Source organism: Centrocercus urophasianus, unplaced genomic scaffold, assembly GCF_019232065.1.
Source record: "Centrocercus urophasianus isolate 14NV4802_14NV808 unplaced genomic scaffold, USGS_Curo_1.0 seq_19, whole genome shotgun sequence".
Classification (NCBI taxonomy): Eukaryota; Metazoa; Chordata; class Aves; order Galliformes; family Phasianidae; genus Centrocercus; species Centrocercus urophasianus.
This window is the reverse complement of record NW_024884744.1, coordinates 7,007,056-7,024,775: the sequence shown is the minus strand read 5'-3', so window position 1 is coordinate 7,024,775 and position 17,720 is coordinate 7,007,056. Positions and strand designations below refer to the sequence as shown.

The window sequence follows — 17,720 nt, the reverse complement described above, 5'->3', positions numbered from 1 at the left end:
TTTTTTCAGGAATCGGGGGAAGGGGGATTATTTTGCTCTTTTTTTGGAAGGGAGGAGGAAGACGACTTCATCGCTTCGCCTTAAAATACGATATTTGCGAACATTCTGCCTTAATGAAACGGAACCGCCGAGCTCTGCTCGCAAGTAACACCTGTCAGTGCGACTTAGCGCCGGCGCCTCGGGGGGAAATCACAACCACTGCATCCGGAAGGCTGCAGCGTCCCGACAGCAACGGGAGCTGGGACGAGGGATTCGCCCAGTGCCAGCCGCTACCGCGGCACTTAGAGCGCGGGCTGTCGGCGCGGTCCCGCAGCAGCAGCACACTGGCCGGGCGACAGCGGCATACGGGGACACTTCTCCAGGGACGGGGCTTTCGGCAGCTCCGCTCACACGTACGTCGGTGGCGTTATATCTAATGACCGTACATCCACACAGCTCAAGCTGGAGGAGGCTTCCCTTCCCATGATTTCCGGGCTCTGTCTCACCTTGCCCATACCCACCTCCCCACCCAGCACCGCCGGCCCGGGGGGCTCCGCTCCGCTCCCCGCCGAGCCGCGGTTTCTCCGCCGGGTCCCCGCGGGCGGCTCCGGGCGCGGCCGATAGGGGGCGCCGCAACCCGCGCTCAGCGCCGCCTCCCGCCCGGCGCGGCCCCGGAAGAGGGGGAGAGCCCGGAGCGGAGCGGGGTCGAGTGCGGATCTTCAGGCTCGGCAGATAAAAGAGATTAAAGGCTAAATTCTCTCTCACTCTTTTTTTTTTTTTTTTTTTTTTTTTTTTTTTTTTTTGGTAGCAATTTTAACCAACCACGAAAACGCAGAGCTTTTATCCTTTGATGTGTCTCAGAAAGAAACTGTTACATCAGTTGTGAAATTACATCGTTTCGGAGCCGGCCGTGGAGTGGGAAAATAATTTAATTAAAAATAATCATAATACGAAGACCCGAGCTTCCGCTGAGGCACTTAACGGCTGACACAAACCCTCCGTCTCGTCTCTCCCAGCGCTCCCGATGCCGTTGCACGGGAGGCATTAAACCCACATAACCCGGCGGGTCGGGGCTGTCCCCTCGGGGCCGCACAAAGCAGCGCTCGCCCCGCGGCACACGGTGCTCTCTGACCACATTAAGCAGAACTAAAATGGTACCCGGCTGCCCACTTTCCCCCCGCTACAAAAACTCTTCACCTGTATTTAAATAGCACGTCTTTAATTACAGCGGTTGGGGATGTATGAGGCTGAAATGAAATTAGCAGTCATTACCAGTCCTTTAACTCCGTGGTGCTTTTGATCAGCACTAAATTAGCTTTCCAGGCCTAACAAAGGCTCTATAGCAAGCAGTGGGCTGTAAATAAGACAGCTCGACCTGCCCTCAACACCTTTTCTCTTGTCAATCACAGCTCTATCATTCAGCCCAAGATTAACCTTTATCTACCAAATTCTTACCCCAAAAATCAGAGGAGGGGGCGGAAGGGGGAAAGGGGGAAAACCCAACCTTAACTTTGCTACTTGTAACTAAAAAGAGCCTCCCTTTAAGCGGCATTATAATGACCCAAAATGTCAAAATCGATCATTCCCAGCCCAAATCGCAGTGCATCAGGAGACAGCGATAGGCGCAAGCAGTGACACGCATCGACCGACTCGCAACTTCCCCTTCGCCCATCGAGGGTTCTGCCAAGGGACGCCCCGCGTCTCTTCCGTCGTCCACGTACCCCGTCTCCCAGCGCACGGTTCTGCACGGATCCCCGCGCGGCCGCAGACCCCCCGGCGTCCCCCCTTTCCCCGGGAGCGGCCCCGGAGCCGCCCCACCGGAGGGGTACCGCGGGAGGGGGGGGGGCGCCGCGCCGCCGGCAGGGGGCGCCAAAGCGCAGGCGCCGCAGGCGCCGCGCCAGCGCCGCTGCGCGCCCGTTGCGCGCCCAGGTAACCCTCGCAGCGCGGCCGCCCCCGGCCCCGCGGAGCGCCTCGGCCGCCTCCCGGACGGTGCAGTGCAGCGCCGGCGTGACTCAAACGACTGCCGCCCCGCAGCGCAACCTGCCCCCGCTCTGCGGTTCGTCCCGAGGGGCACCGCCGAAATAGCAGCCCTGGCCGAAGCGGCCCGCGGGGACCCCTCGGTCCGTACGCGCCGGCGTAGGGGCGGGCGGCGCGGGGCGGCCTCGGGCGGCTCCGCTCCTGCCCGGCGCTCCGGTCTCAAAGCGGCGGCCGCGCAGTTGAGGGCAAACCCAAACCCGCGCACGAGTCCCTCAGTGTAACGCCGTCGAGCTCGGAGCGGCGGGTGCTAAGCGGCAGCCGTATTTCTCCATCGTTTTAAAGGTCACGGGGGAGGAAGGGGGAACGCCATGAATGTCAAAGTTGTGGTGCAGTACTTACATGTCGGTGCCGGCGCAGGGTGGTGGCGGTTAGCGGTTTGATTGGCAGCTTAGAGAGAAAGTCCGCGCGGACTCCTGAGCCCGAGTCAGCCGCGGGGCTGGGAGCACTTCTCACCGGACAGAGGCAGCTGCAGGCAGCCCGCACGTCCCCGCTCCTCTCCTCCTCCAGCCAGGACGGAGAATGAATCCATTTCGGCTTTTCTTCCCCCGGCTCTCCTTCCGTTTGCCTACACATCCTCCAAGTCCTAGCCCTAGCTTTTAACTGCGGTCCCTGGAACAAGAGGGGAAAAAATCGTTTATGGCTTAAAAAATCCAAATGGCTGATTTTGTGTGTGTTATAAGAATGCACCCACGACAACAAAAAAGTCACTTCTCTGTCCCCCACCGTACAGCAGAAGAATAATAAAAAAGCTTTATATTTTTGCAGTGGGTATTCAAAGATAATTTGATGCCATTGTTTCTGCTACAGATGGTTCTTTTTAATACAATAACACTGCTCTTTGTGCATACTACACACAATAAAAATCGAAAGCGTTCTCTTGAATAACCATTTTGTTCTCGCTTGTATACAGGCCAACAAAAGCTGCCGTGAGGTAATGGGTTCTGTTTATTGAAGCCATAGAATAGAGGTTTGATAAAGATTTTTGTATATAGGGAGAAAAAAAAAATTAAAATGAAGACCTCGCAAGGTCGAGCCGATCCCCGCGTATTTACTACTACTGAAATATTTTATCAATATATTTCTTTGACTTGCAGCTGCAGGGTTCCCCCCACCACCCCCCACCCTCAGCTCAGCCCAAACATTTGTTTCTCCGAACGTGGGGAGCTCCGCAGCCGCAGCGGCCCCTCCGACCCGGACCGTGGGGCAGAGGAGCCGCGAGAAGCGGGGCCGAGCAGCGCGGGTGCGCATCTCTGCGCGCGTTGTTCGGCGAGCTGCCGTCCCCCCGCAGCCCGGGAGCGGCTCCCGGCGGGGGAACGGGGCCGACCTCGTTCCGTCGGTTCCCCGCTCGTCCCCGCACGCCGGGAGCCGCAACGAGCTGCGGCCGCCGAGCCGCGGCCCCGGGGCGCGCCGTGCGGATGGAGGCAGCGAACTGCAGCGGAGTTCTCGTGCCCCGCCAACTTTGCGCCGAGAAACGAATACACGGGCAGCGCTCCCAGGGAAAATGGATAGCGCTGAACCGGCGAGAAGCGCAGCTGGGAAATGCTTTCCCCGGGTCCGGAATCGCGCGCCCAAAGCGCTGCCCGCTGCCCGCTTCTCAATGCGGTTGAGACTGTAGCGAGCAGAGGAGAGCCCCGAAGCCAAAGAAAGTGCTTAGACAATGGGGCTCTGCGGGAAAGTTGTTAGGCAGTGCCTGTGTTTGTCTACCTTTCTATAGGAATTAATGCCACAGTGCTCTGTGCCTCTGTAGCAGGGGCTGACAGTAATCCACCTCTGTGACTTCTGCCCTTTGTGTTTTCACAAAACTCGGCTCACTTGTAGCACGACAACAGCACGGAATAATGACTTTAACCTTCAAACATTCTTTAATTAGCTTTTTCAGCAGACGCAAAGATGCCCAAATGAGCCCTTTGACAAAAACTGACCCACGCCTTCCAATTCTACTTTCACTTTTGGGACTAAGACGTTATTGGTTCCCAACTCGTCTGAAGTCATCTAATAAGGGATTATTTAGGAACTATTACCCACACGCCAATTAAAGCCTCTCCGATGAAATTCGGGAGACAAAGATAAGCATCAAAACGGAAAATTAAACTATTTGCGCATAGCTTGTTTTTCAACAACCCATTTTCTATCTCAGGATAAACATCTTCGTGCCGGCTCGCCCCAGCCGAGCGGGGAGGGAGCGGGGAGCGGCGCTGAGGCGGCTCCGAGCGGCCCGGGGGCGGCGGCCGCGTTCCCTCCGCTCCCCGCACGGCCGCTCCGATCGGCTCCGGGCCTCTCCGGCCTCCCCGTGCCGCCCCCGGCCCCCAGGCCCCGCTGCCGGCGGATGGAGGCACTGCTCTGCCCGGGCTTAGCGCCCAGAGGGCAGCGGAGCGCACACCAGAGAACTGCTATCACTGCACCTCTAAAGCGCGAAGGAAAGAAACATCAGTGGCATGAGAACCCGAACGTGCCAAAGTTGGGGAAATCGTGCAAGTGCTTTCCTAAACACTGGGCAACATCAGGGAAGAAAGTGCCGCTTCAATAGAAGAGGTATTTTGTTACTCACAGCGGTGAAGGAAAGGGATTAGCAGGAAAGGCGCGTTTCGCTACCTATAGAGGTGCTTTGGGTTAAATGGGAACCGGGCTCCGAGCAGTTTAATGCGGACTTAGCGAGGAAAGATGATTTTTTTTTTTCAGACAAAGCATCCCGATGGCTCAGAAATTATACGTCGTTCTTAACAGCTGCATACAGCTCTTGGAGAGAGTTTCCGAGCAAATTACAGCAGCGTCCTACAACAAGCTGACAAAGGGATTCCGGGAATGCCAAGCACCGAGGAGGGAAACACGAATCACTCTCTTTAGCCCGAAGCACGAAATTGGCTTAAAGCTCATTTTGCTGATAGCCGGAAACGAAATCATCAGTGCGTGGGACCGGGAGGCTGCAACTTTCAGATGCGCGGGATCAACGTGTGCCACTTCCTCGGGGATGGGGGATAATCAAGAAGCAAAAAAGAAGGAAAACGCGTGAACCACGGGTTGGAAGGGCTCTGAGGGAAACTCACATCCCAACACGCCTTTCTCACCCCGCACGGCACCGATACACGTAAGCTGTGTCCCGAAACCGCTCCCACGGGACGGAGAACTGAATGTCACAGAATCACAGAGTGGTATCATGCGCCGGATTTCGGCTTTCACAATTCACTTAAGATTCGAGAAAACAGAATGGAGCAAAGCACCCGCATCTAGCAGTACAGATGAAATAGCAGATAACTCCAAATTTCCGCAGCAGATCCCTATCTTATCTGGTAGCGGATCCCCGAGCGGTGAGGACTTGCCCAGGGGCGCTCCCCTTAGAGGCGCTGAGCGACGCCCGACGCACCGCCGCGCCCGGGGAGCGAACAACTCCCGGAGCCGGGCCGCCCCGCCCGGGCCGAGCAGGGCCCCGCACCAACGAACATCTCGAACATCCCGGCACCAGGCGCGCTCTGCCCGCCGCCCGGCTGCAGAATGCGCGCTCCCGGCGCACACACGGACGCGCTCTGCTCGCCGCTGGCTCGGCTCGGGACGCCCACAGAGAACGCGCGGCCGTCCCGCAGCCGCTCCCCGCGCCCCGAAGGACGGGGATGGAGGTGCCCGAAAGGAGCCCGGGCAGCGGGGCCGCTCACTCGCGAGTCCTTTCACTGCGTTTCCCTCTTTTCACCGGGAAAGTTCTCCGGTGCAATCGCTTCCATAAGTTCTTGGCAGCACGCTTTCAACTAAAGCACGTTTGGGTTTTTCTGTCCCCAAAGCGTGCGGGGCAGCTCAGCGGAATTCACACCCGTCCTACGGACACACGGTCCTTCCAAAAGCTTCCCACCACCTCACGGTGTTAAAAGAACATCTGTGAAGTACCGAAGCAGTTTGTTTGTTTTGTCCTGGGATACGACAGTAAAAAGCCCGCTTAACTGCAAGCAAAGAACACGCAGTCTCCTGAGGAGCCGCAGGTTTGCAGGGCGGGCAGGCCCTTCGCTGTGCCGAAATGTACGTGTGAGCTTCAGATGTGTCTCCGAAATCTGCAGACTTTTCAGTTTTTTTCCCTCCCTGTGACCGCTCTAAGAGATCTGAAATTGTTCATTCATTATCTCAACACTGACTGCAATATTTTTGCTGCCAATTGCTGTGGATAGCTGCAGTGCCAAATACGCCTTTACTGAAAGATGAGCACAGAGCAAAGGATGCATTTCTCCTACGAAATATTCTGTTAGCACTTTGCTCACACATCTCAAGGACTCGACATCTTCCTTTTTTCAGTCCTCAGACGGCAACTTTCTCTGGAGTTGGGCTCCTTTCACGTTCTGAAGATAAATTTGTCACGGAACTTAGACTTGTCTGCAATAACTGACACCTTCCTGTGTATGAGATGGCAACGTATCACAAACAGATTGATGCTGAAAATACTCTGGCAAATAACAACAGTAATTCGAAGCAATTTAAATAGTCAGTGCGTGTATTTCTGCATACAGTAGGCACGTGCTTCACATACCTGTACATATGCTACACACTGTGACAGCACACAGTCTATATATGCATGGCACACGATAGCTGGCATTCAGAGGACCGGGGCTTTCTGCACACACACTTTCTGCATGTCTGTGGGATATGCATGTGTTCTTATATCCTAAGTCATAAGAGATCATTCTGAATGCTGAATTCTGAACATAGTGCTGTGAGTAAGGTGGCAATCCCCAAACCACATGAGGTCATTTCACAGTACCCCTGTCCCATTACACGCTCATTGCTGCTGTCCGCAGCCTGGGACTGTGAAGGGACAGAGCCAACCTTGGCAGGGGGCTTCCAGCAACACCCAGAGAACAGTTTCCTGGCACTGCGCTGCCTGGCACTTTGTCTGTCATCACTCACTTCAGCTGCAATGTCAATTTGGAGAGGTTATTTTCTCTGTGGCTTCTGTATGGTTTCAGGTAGGCCCTCATCATCACCACCTCATCACAGGGACAGCTGCTGATCTTTAACCCCATTCCCCACAGCCTGTTATGAGCAGTGACTAGGAGACTCCATGACTTAAGGAGGTATGATCAGTTTATGAGGAACCACCCAGACTTAGAGAGTCTCACTGCAGCCATCACAGGACTCGAGACAGCAATGAGGGTCCAAGGTGGGCCAGAATACACTGTGCTCAACACTGTGCTCCGAACGTGGGCAATGAGTATGAATCCCTTCATGCAATTTGAAACCCTCTGCCAGCAATACAGGGTAGCAGCTCTGGACAGGTCAAAAATCCAGCTGAGGGCTATTTAGGAGAATGTTAACAAACAAGGATATGTAGAAATGAGGGATATCTGCTTGCAGCAGGAAAAGGGCAAACAACTCACACTGCATCTGGCACGGAATGAAAAAGTGTACAACGGATTAGATATCAGCCACTACTATCAAATCCATGCCCAGGAACCTAGGGGGAGGGAAACACGGAAGAGCAGATGCTTAGAAGGTAAAACACCCCAATTAACCTCATTATCTTTTACAAAATTGTACTATTAATATTCAGGGGTTTTCAAATTACTGTTGTTGTTGTTGAAGAGAATCTGTTGACTGCAGCATGTGTTTTGTGTTTTGCTGTACTCTCCCAGATCAGCACTGCCCTTCTTAAGGTCAGGGGAATGTATCTTAAAACATTCATATATTTAAAAAATATGTATTGTTATTTTAATAGGCACTGTGGATAGTTTAATTTGTATCTGTATTAAATTAAACATATGGTGAACAGGGTATAATAGATTTTCTATAATTTAGCTGCCAATGTGGCAACAGAAGCCAGTTACTCTCACCAGCAGACTTGTCAGTGGTTTGTTTACTAGCTTATTTGAATTAAAATAAAGCTTTGCTTCTGCTGACTGCACATCATTATCTATGAGACCATAATCCTGCTAGCAAATCCTATATCTTCCAGAACTGGCTCTTTTGTTTGGGATTACTGAGAGCTTAGCCTATAACAAAGAGGAATAAGGCATCCCTCTCATCCTCGTAATTAAGTGTGGGGAGTAATTTAGAAACAAACCCAGGAAGATGTACAATTTGGAGTTCTGCTTCCATACAGGATTGGGGAACAGAAGAGGCCAAACACTGATTATGGCAGCGCAATGTTAAAGCTATTACACTGCTGTACAACAGGAACTCAGCTTTTAAAAAGAAATGGCAACTATCAATAAAGTATTAAGTTGTTTTATACTACAGACATTTTTTGCTTATCTAAAGGTATGCCGGAAAATTTGGGTGGAGCTTAGAGCCCAAATCTCGGATTTTCTACCTGCACAAATTACTTACATGTCACCCTCATAACAACTCCATTTTGAAATAATAATTGAAGCTTGAATTATTTTAAAGTCTCCCTTACTGACTTCACTATTTTTAAAGAGAACACTCTCCAGGAATAGAAATAGTTCCAGCAGCTGAACACACCTGCTTAGGTGCTAACTTTTTGTACCACCAAGATTCATATTTTCCTTTGGGAAACTGAGTAGGTAGTTTGGAGACGTCAGCATTTTCAAATCACCTTAGAAATGACCACAGCATTGGGGTTACAATAGAGAATGTTTTAACATGGGTGCTCTGAGGTCAGTCAAATGTACCTGGGTGATCTTCAGTGCTCATTCATGTAATCCATTTCTCTTTCTGCTTGAAACATGAATTATGTTATATACAAGTAGTAGCAATTAATAATGAGGTCACAAAAAATAGAAGTCTCGGGAGTATACAGATACACAATACCTATTTGCAGAGGGCTAATAAGGACAAGGGTTGATTTATAAAAGTCTTCAACATTAATTGTCACAGATGGGAATTCTGAGGACCTCTGCGAAATCAAATGAGGCCCCGGTGAATTATAAAGCAGGTCCTTAGACTTTAAAAAACATTTAGGCAAAGTGACAGTTCAGAACATCTGTTAGCCTTCTGTCTGAGGATAAACTGGATGTCGTGGAGTGCACAGCTGTAAGCATTTTCTGCCTCTTTTTGCCAACATCTGTCACAGCGTTACAGTAATATAGGTAATTATCAACACCTCATATAAACTGTTTGCTATTTTAATTTCTGAATAAGTAAAATTAGCATTATACCCCTTGGGGAAAAAAAAAATGCAGGAGAGGAAGAATATACGTTCCCTTTTAAAGCTGAATGACAGATCTGATCATTTTAGGAGAGCTGAAATGCAGAAAAAAAATCTCTACTACAAATAAGGTCCTTAGGATAACATAAAAGACTTAGGTGAGAACAAGTTTAAATATCCTCCCTTTCTCTCCCTGCCTCTTAAAAAAAGACATCTGAGTCTCATCTGTCATAAGCAAAGAAGATCAGTAGCAAAAAAAGACAGGAAACCCTTAATCATCGATGGTTTTCTCCATGCACAAGCAGCTGTCAAATGATGTGTGTTTTACCACAGTAACAAAGCCAAGGGCTCATCAGTACCAAGCAATTTTACTGTCAGTTGGTCATCCTTCCCAACAGCTGCAGTAAGAAAGAGATCACCTTGCTGTGATGCCCGGAGGCTCAACCTCAGCAGCTGGTGAGGGGCAACAAGCTGTAGGACTTTCAGAAATAGAAGCATGGTCAGAGGTCCCCAGTAACCAATGGAAAAGGGTGCACTTGGAAGAGACTCTCCAAAGAAATGCCTCAAAGCCATATTTCAGGATGTTTGGTCCCTTTTCACAGCTGGAGATAGAAACCACTGCCCTCTCCTCAAAATCATCTACCTGGCTGTGGACTTGGGCTCCTGTGAAGATGCTGATTCCCAAACCATCAACCAGTTGCGCACTTGGTGGCTGTCGTAATGAGAGAAGTGCACCCACAGGCTCCTAGAGCACAGGATAAAGAACAGCAGAACAACAAAGCAATGCTGTCAAACAGCACTGGAGAACACGTCAGTCTCAACTTGCAAGTATGAGCCTAGTGTCAGAAAATAATCAAGTGGCAATCATTTTTACAGCATTATATGGAAGTAGCAATCACATCCAGTTCATACGTATTTTGCTTTCACCACTAAAAGAACAGCACCTCTGCTAGAAGTTAACATTCCAACATGGAAAAAGCGCCTTTAGCTCTTTATATAAAGAGGAGGCACATGGAACAAAGTGGTCACTAATACGCTATTTTTAGTGCCTGAACTACAGTCCAGAAGATAATACCCAATTACTTGATATAGTGCTCTATACACTCTCTGAACAACAATAGTGGACTGAGAAGCAAGAGAAAGCACCAGAATATGGTTTTGAAGTCATTCAGATTTCATGTATTTTATTTTCTTCTTAAAAAAAAAAAAAAAAATAGGCTTTGAAAAGAGGTGCAGTGTTGTCCAGGTTGAAGGAGGGGGGCCAGAGAAGAGTTTAAAGGGAGATGAGAGCAGATGGAGCTTGAGAAAGAAGAGAGAGAGAGACCCTGACTACAGGAAAGGAGAGCCAGGGCACAGACAGCCTGAAATCTAGAGAAAAGAAAAAGAATCTGGGGTGCAGTCAGAAAAGGCATCAGCATCGCTATAAGCACGTCATAGGCGTAACTGCAAGAAAGATCACATCCAGGACAATCTATGCAGTTGTGACCAATACAGGATTTTACCAATTCTACTGGCTACCCTAGCTTTCACTCTGCTGGTGATCTGTGCTGACTGAGCTGCAGGGTTTTTTTCTTTTTTTTCCCTTCATAATCTGTGCTAGCAATACAGCATTTTACTAAGACACAGAGAGGACAGCGGTGGATCCATACTGGTTGAAACTGACACTGAATTTTTGGAAGGGGATGTTGAGAACCATTCTTGTCTTACTTTTATTATTATTATTATTATTTGCCTCATCCTACTGTACTCACTATTCATTATGTACCCTTTCTTATTTCACATGCAGTCAAGGCTAGCTGGAATTGTATGCATACTCCATGCAGCCTGGGATCTGGCACTCCTGCGAAGACAATCCAGTGAGGACCATTGCAGCTGAGATCCTGAACCACTTGGGAAAGGTTTGTAGACTGCCCAAGACATAGGTTGGGACTATTTCTAGATCTCCATGCCTTCAATGAGCAATTATTGCTCTGCTTTTTCTTGCCTACCACGACTCCACATCCAGGTGGATGCCAAATAGATTTTACCAAATTACAAGCTACAGGATAAATATTTTCCTTTTAATTTTGGTTTCAGTGCTCAGGTTCTTAAACATTTATTTTAACGTTCGCAAATAAAACTGTCTTAGTTATTCTCATCACCCAACTACCGAAAGGCATTGTTCGAATGCCAAGGAGTACATGAGCTACTGCAGATCACATAATAGATGCCTACACATTCTCTACACTAGTAGCATTTATTACTGAAACAGTGTTTTGCAAAGAGCTCTGAGATACCTAGGCCATAAAAAGTGTGATATAAAACAAAATGCTATTCAGTTCAATAGACGTCTGATAAGAAAAGAACCCTAAAATTTGAACAGCTCCTCCTCCCCTTAATCAGCCCTAACAATGGTACCCCAATCTCGGCACTCCTGCACAAAGCAATATCTGTCTTTTAGAGAGGAATAGGAACGTGCAGCTAACAGAGCGCGCTCATTGGTGGAACATTGTTAGGTGTTTTATAATTGATAGTTTTCAGCATCAGCACAAAGGTAAGGGCTTTAGCCTTGAATACTACCCACTAACAATGTACCCACATACAGAAAACTAGTGCTAAATGTATTTATTAAAATAAATGCTTGAAAATAGTCTGCTTTTCATACAAAGTAATTATCTTACCCTATGTGTAAAAGGTACTTTTGTAATCAATGGTATACAACCAGCTTCAGATACAACCACATGCATACACCCATTACACACAGTGATGCTCATCAGATTGCACGGGACTGAATCATTTCATTATGTTCTGTAGCTCAATTCTTCAATTCCTGTAACTTCAGCTGGAATTCATCCAGATCAGCCCTGTATTCTAAGATAAAATCAAAATACTTCAAGGCCACAACCACCAAGAAATACAATCAGCTCTCAACACAGAATAGGATATTTCATACTTCTCACGCATGGTTCCCACTCTAACAGTGTCAGGGCAACAGATTTTTTTTTTTTTTTTTTGGCACTTCTAGCCTGTTCATTACCAAAGGACAAGAAAAATACGTTGTGGGTATGAAAGAATTCTGTAGCAGTCAAAATAGGAGTAGCAGCCAGCTGGAGAATTTTAAATGCCCTAAATCTTCACAAGTCCTGCCCAAGAACCTAATCACTAACAAGCTAACACACTGATTTTTTTTAATACCTTGGACAGAGCAGCATAGTAAAGAAATAAAATCCAGGAAAGAAAAAAAAAAAAGAGCAGAGGAAATGTAATATAGTCATGAATTTTACACTGCGCTAGACAAAACCAACCTTGTTAGTAGAACTAGGTGAGTAATCATATGGGCAAAATGTTTTAATTACTAAAAATGGTTAGTTTTGTTATCTGGAGAATCCTATCATCTCTTAATTAATTAATTTGCAAGTATTTGGATGACCATCAATTTATTCATGGAAACGTTTGAGAGTTGCAAGCTATGCAAATTCTGTTGCTAATTAGTTAATGGCTACATTCACCCTGTCAGGGGCTGACAATCAGATACTTGTGCTTGTAATTCTTACACCCATCATCATTTGCTCTTAACAATACACCAGAATGCTTCTGTACTTGCGTAGAGTGGACAGCACTGATCCTGAGTGGCTTTCCCCCCAGGATCAGTGTTTCCATGGCAAGTCCTGTGCAGAACCATCTCGTCTTTTCCTCCCTGCAGTGGATGCTTAGGGACAACAAAATAGAAGAGAAGAAATAGGTTCTACTCTATTATTACAGAAGCTGATGAGTGTCACCATTATGGTCTAGACCCAAAAAGGCACTGGAGAAATAAAGCATCTTATGCTCCTTGATATGTTCGTGTGTATGAACCTCCAGCTCTTATGTAACTGATTCATTCTTTTACAAGTTAAGAAGGACATAGAATGAAGTTAAATGATGGAAGATCTCTAGATAAGATTGAAATACTGTTGGCTGATCATTGAATGACAGTGACACGATTTCTCTACCTTTGATTTTATTCATCATCTGTAATGCACAAGCCCAATACGGGGCTGTTGCTGGGTGTGTGGTGTATCCAGGATAGTTTTTATCTCTCAGAGAAGTAAAAGGGAACAGTGCCATTGTTTGTATTTTATTTTTAAGTAACAGAGATTCCCTTAAAAACCTGTAATAACATGACTCAGGTAGCGACCCAAGCTAAATTAGAAAACCAGAATCCTTCTCTAAGACTAACTTAGTCCCAGCATCATAAGATCCCAGGATCCTATGCAGCTTAAAGTTTTTAAAACAGTTATACAGGAAAAACTCACATATGTGACCTTAAGCACATCAGTAGCTATTGGACTGGAGCCATTGCTGCTCCCCCAGAGCCAAATGCTTGAAATTTGTCTTTCTATATCCTTTTTCTACATTTACTTACACTAATAATCTAATCTGTCTTCATAAATGACACAATATCATTTAGGATGTTCCAATTATGGGAAAAAAATTATAATCTAAGTGGAAAGTCCTTTGCAACATGTATGTGTTCCTTCCCCTCCTGTTCCCCGCCACTTCTACTGCCATTAAAATGTTCAATTTCAGAGGAGCTAGCAAAATTTTCTTCCTCTTACACTCTTTTTTTTTTTTTTTTTTTTTTTCCATTCATTTTATTATTGTTACTACTCTGGAAAAAGATGCACTTCAGTGGATGATAACCAATACTACACAGTTTAACTGATGAAGTAGCTGCTCTACCACAGAATGACTAAAATAAGTCCTGCTAGGAATGCAAAAAAATTACAAAAAAATTATTATTATTTTTTTTTTAATCAGTTAGGACAAATTAACTAACCTCACAAATTAACTACCTTACACTGCTTTTCTCAAAGGAAAGTGAAGAACAACATTTGTTTGATATAAAACATCATATTCTTAAAAAGCCAGATTACAAACATAACCACACATGAACACACACAGCAGAATAGAAAAGGTCAAACACTTCAGTGGTCAAACCACACAAGCCCTCATTTGAGCCAATTTACACTCCCTTCCCTCTACGAATTAGCCCCCAAAATGGAAGTGCTTTATCAGGGAGCACTATTTATTTCCAGTACCTGTAAATAAGCCACAGAACTGTAAACAGACACTTCAAGTACTTTCCACAGACTTCAGAAAATGTTAAAAACCTCATTTTTTAAAGAGGATTTTGATTTTTTTTGCTATTGCCGTGAATGTTGATGGAAAAATAAAAGAAGGGAGGAGTAAAAGGGATGACCAGTTGTTGGCAACTTTTCACCCAGACCTACAGCACGTTCTGAGCATTAGGAGATAGCAGCACATTCACCTCTCGGTTTACCTGCTGCTGTGACTTTGGAAGCCTCTGATGAACAAGCCCACTGAAATGTCCCTCACACAGCCACACTGCATTGCATTCTCAAATTTTATTCACAATGCTTCACTCAAGAATGATTTTCCAACTTTCTCCTATGGTCTTTTATGTGCCAGTGCACTTCTACAATATGAAACAGAAAAAAAGGAAATACTTGTCTTCAACCCATCTCACCCACGTGTCTATTTCTGTTCAGCTTCATCTCCCACGGAAACAAACCTTCCGTGACCCTGTGGGAGAACCAGCCATTTCCTCTCCTGATAACTTCTGGATCCATTGGCCAGTTTTAATCACATTTTTCTGAGGAGTACTGAGTCCTAGATACAAACTCTGTAAAGATCAGAACTGCAAAGAGGAAGGAAAAAAAAACCCAACATTTACAGTGTAGGAAAGCTGGAACACAAGGAAACTGCAACCTGGTCTGGAAGGTGCCCACTAGCCAAGTATCATGTGTCCGTGCAGCACAGCCCTGGCTCAAGAAACAGAAAGGAGCTTCTCTTTGTCCCCAGTTGTCAGAGGACAATACTGTATGTCTGAAATGCAAACAAGTGAAATTTTGCATGGAACTTTACTAGATGAGTGGAGGAAAAGTAGCTCTGTGTGGTTCTCCATAGCTTACTGGGCTGGAAACAGGTGCAGAATATCTGGCTACAGCCTGGCAGAAACTATATGTCTTGATCACAGACTGGAAACAAATGGTTTGTCTGCCTGTACTAAATGAGGGTAAATAAATAGACAATGGAATCTTCAAAATATGTCTGCAATATATTGCACGTAACGCTAACATTCAGCTGTAGAAGCTACCTCTTCCTCGCTGTTTTCTGTATCAAAAGTCTAAGCAGAGGAACTGCCAAATATCATTTAGCTGTTAGACTGTACAGGTTGCACTGGACTTGTCAGAGAACCTTCTGTTTACATCAGTGGCCTGAAAAGCCTCAACACTGAGAATGTCACTGAAAGCTCACTGCTCAGGGCACAGGGTTCTGCCAGAGCTGCAGTGCAAATTCTTTGATCCTTGTTCCAATCTACTGAGAGCTTGCCGATTCTTCAGAAATATGACATTATTCATCTTATTCATCTTTGGTTCATCATCTATTCAAAATTTTGGGAACAGAGGAGAAGAGTGGCTTTCATTTATGGCTAAAGGAGTGCCTAGCTTGAATTTCACTTTTATTTTTGACTGGTCATTTGGGTTTTGAGATGAGAAGACGCTGCAGGATTTAAAGGGTTGGAATGGCAAAAACTCACTGATATCAGCAACGTTTTCTCAAAAGTTGCTTTGTCTTTTTCCTCTTAATATTACATTTCAGCCTACGTGCCAGCCTTGCTCCTGCCAACACCTGCTGGAACATAAAAGGATTCTGAAACAACAATGATCTGTCAGTTACAAAACAATAGCTGGACTCTTTTTCACGCTGTCCTTATACAAAGTTAGCCATGTCCACCCAGAACCATTTGAGTAATATAAGTCAAATTAAATAAAAGGGTGAAAGTAAATTTAGAGCATTAGTTAAAGTAAAATAAATCTCTGTGAGATTACTTTCATTGCAAATTAACTGTTTTTACTTTGTCTCTATCCCTGCCCCATTGAGTTTGATACTTTTTCTAATAAATCTTGCTTTTATTAAGTTTATTGCTGTACAGATCATGTCACGAAAGTATTTTCCCCAATGGAACTCTTTTCTCTTAAGAAGAAGAAACACTGGGGGATAAACCAGTGCCTTGATCACATCCTCCTCCTGCTGGTGATGTTCATATTGGTGGGTGTGATGCAAATAAAAACGTGTACTTGAGCATAAATATAATTACAGCATGGCTGTCCTATAATCTTAAAGAAACTTTGCCAAATACAATATACTGCAAATTTCTGGTACCTCTGTTTATACTGCTCTTATTTTTAAAATAAATTATCTTCTCACTCACTATTGACTGAGATCTGTAGGAATTTTTTCATAAGGACAGACTAATCCTATGGAAGGTGCTTTTTGTATATTGAGCAGTCACTTTCCATCGGGTTCGAGATTATTAACTCTCAACATTTTCCTAGAGTTTCAAGGGATTTTCTTTTCAGTTGCCTTGTCCTCAGATAACTGAACAATGTGGAATTTTCATCAAAATTTGTGATAGCTTGCATTCAGCATTCAGAGGACAGACCTGAGACTGTCAGCAGCTCATGCTGCAATAGTTTTCTCTGTAGTCACGCTTGTATGTGCTGCATCACAGCACACTGGGTGGTGATTAAGGCACAGTTAAGCAGCAGTAGAAAACTACAGTAGCCAACCGAAGATGGAAGAAAACATTATTCAGAACTTAAGTTCAGTGAATTGTCCTGAATGACAAATCATTCAGCCACTGCAGCCTAACAGCAACCCCACGTCCTTGCTCCCAAGAGTGAAGTTACCTCCACTACAACTCCAGTGACAATTTAGCACTGCAACAAATTTCTCAGACTAGAACGACTACATGCAACAGAGAACTCAAAGCCAATGCTACAAAGTGCCCTATATTAGAAACATTCTGCAGTCATTTCATAGTCACTCTCCTATCACCTTCAGGGCCCATAACCTGGTCCTCTTGAGAGAAAGGCTGAGGTCCAGGGAGAGCTTGCAGCAGTTTGCAAATCAGGTTTGCAAATCTCACCAGGTAGTACACATTTAACTGTCTAGTTAATGGCTTCCAGCTGCAGATGCAGTGTTTGCTAGGAAACACAATACAATTCCTTCCTGTCCTTTCTTCATCAAACCTACACTGCTTCTAACTCCTCCATGACTTCTTTTGTTTATATGGTCGGTGCATACGACTACAAGTTAACCAGTTGCGAGTGAGAATACAGTCCCATGCAGAGACTACTCCAGTCTGTCCTTCGCTAAGTAGAAGTCAGGTGCCTGGCATGATGCAAATCATGTCAGAAGTAGGGATCTCTCAGATACCCCAATTTCTAACTGATTGGCATTAACACTTTACCCAGCCATGTCCCTGCAACATGCCAGTCAAGCGCAGAGGGAGAGCACTGGTTCTGACAAGAAGTAAATCGGGCCCTGCAGGCATCAGGCACAAGGAATCTGCAGGACCCAGAGTCCTGCTTTTCCCAGAGCCATTTCCAAGCTTGCACAGGCCAGAGAAAAGTGACCGGCAGAGGCAAGGCAGTAGCAGCCTCTCTGCTAGAACACATCCCTTCCAACGCTGCCAACAAAGAGGGAAATGTTCCTAGTTTTCTGTTTGTGATTACACTGTTTTGTCATTGCTGTCAGGATGTGCCTATGCAATATGTGCCTCTCTGATGTCTCG

At 46.1% G+C, this 17,720-nt stretch overlaps 1 long non-coding RNA gene across 5 annotated transcripts in view; it reads right to left on the bottom strand.

Annotated features, from left to right (window-relative positions):
* LOC122161589 overlaps window positions 1-17,720 on the bottom strand; it is a 249,952-nt gene that overhangs the window by 40,319 nt on the left and 191,913 nt on the right. For all 5 annotated transcript variants that reach the window (XR_006169220.1, XR_006169222.1, XR_006169224.1 and 2 more), the window contains one exon: window positions 2,356-2,625. This is a non-coding gene — a long non-coding RNA (uncharacterized LOC122161589). The remainder of the gene's footprint in view (window positions 1-2,355; window positions 2,626-17,720) is intronic.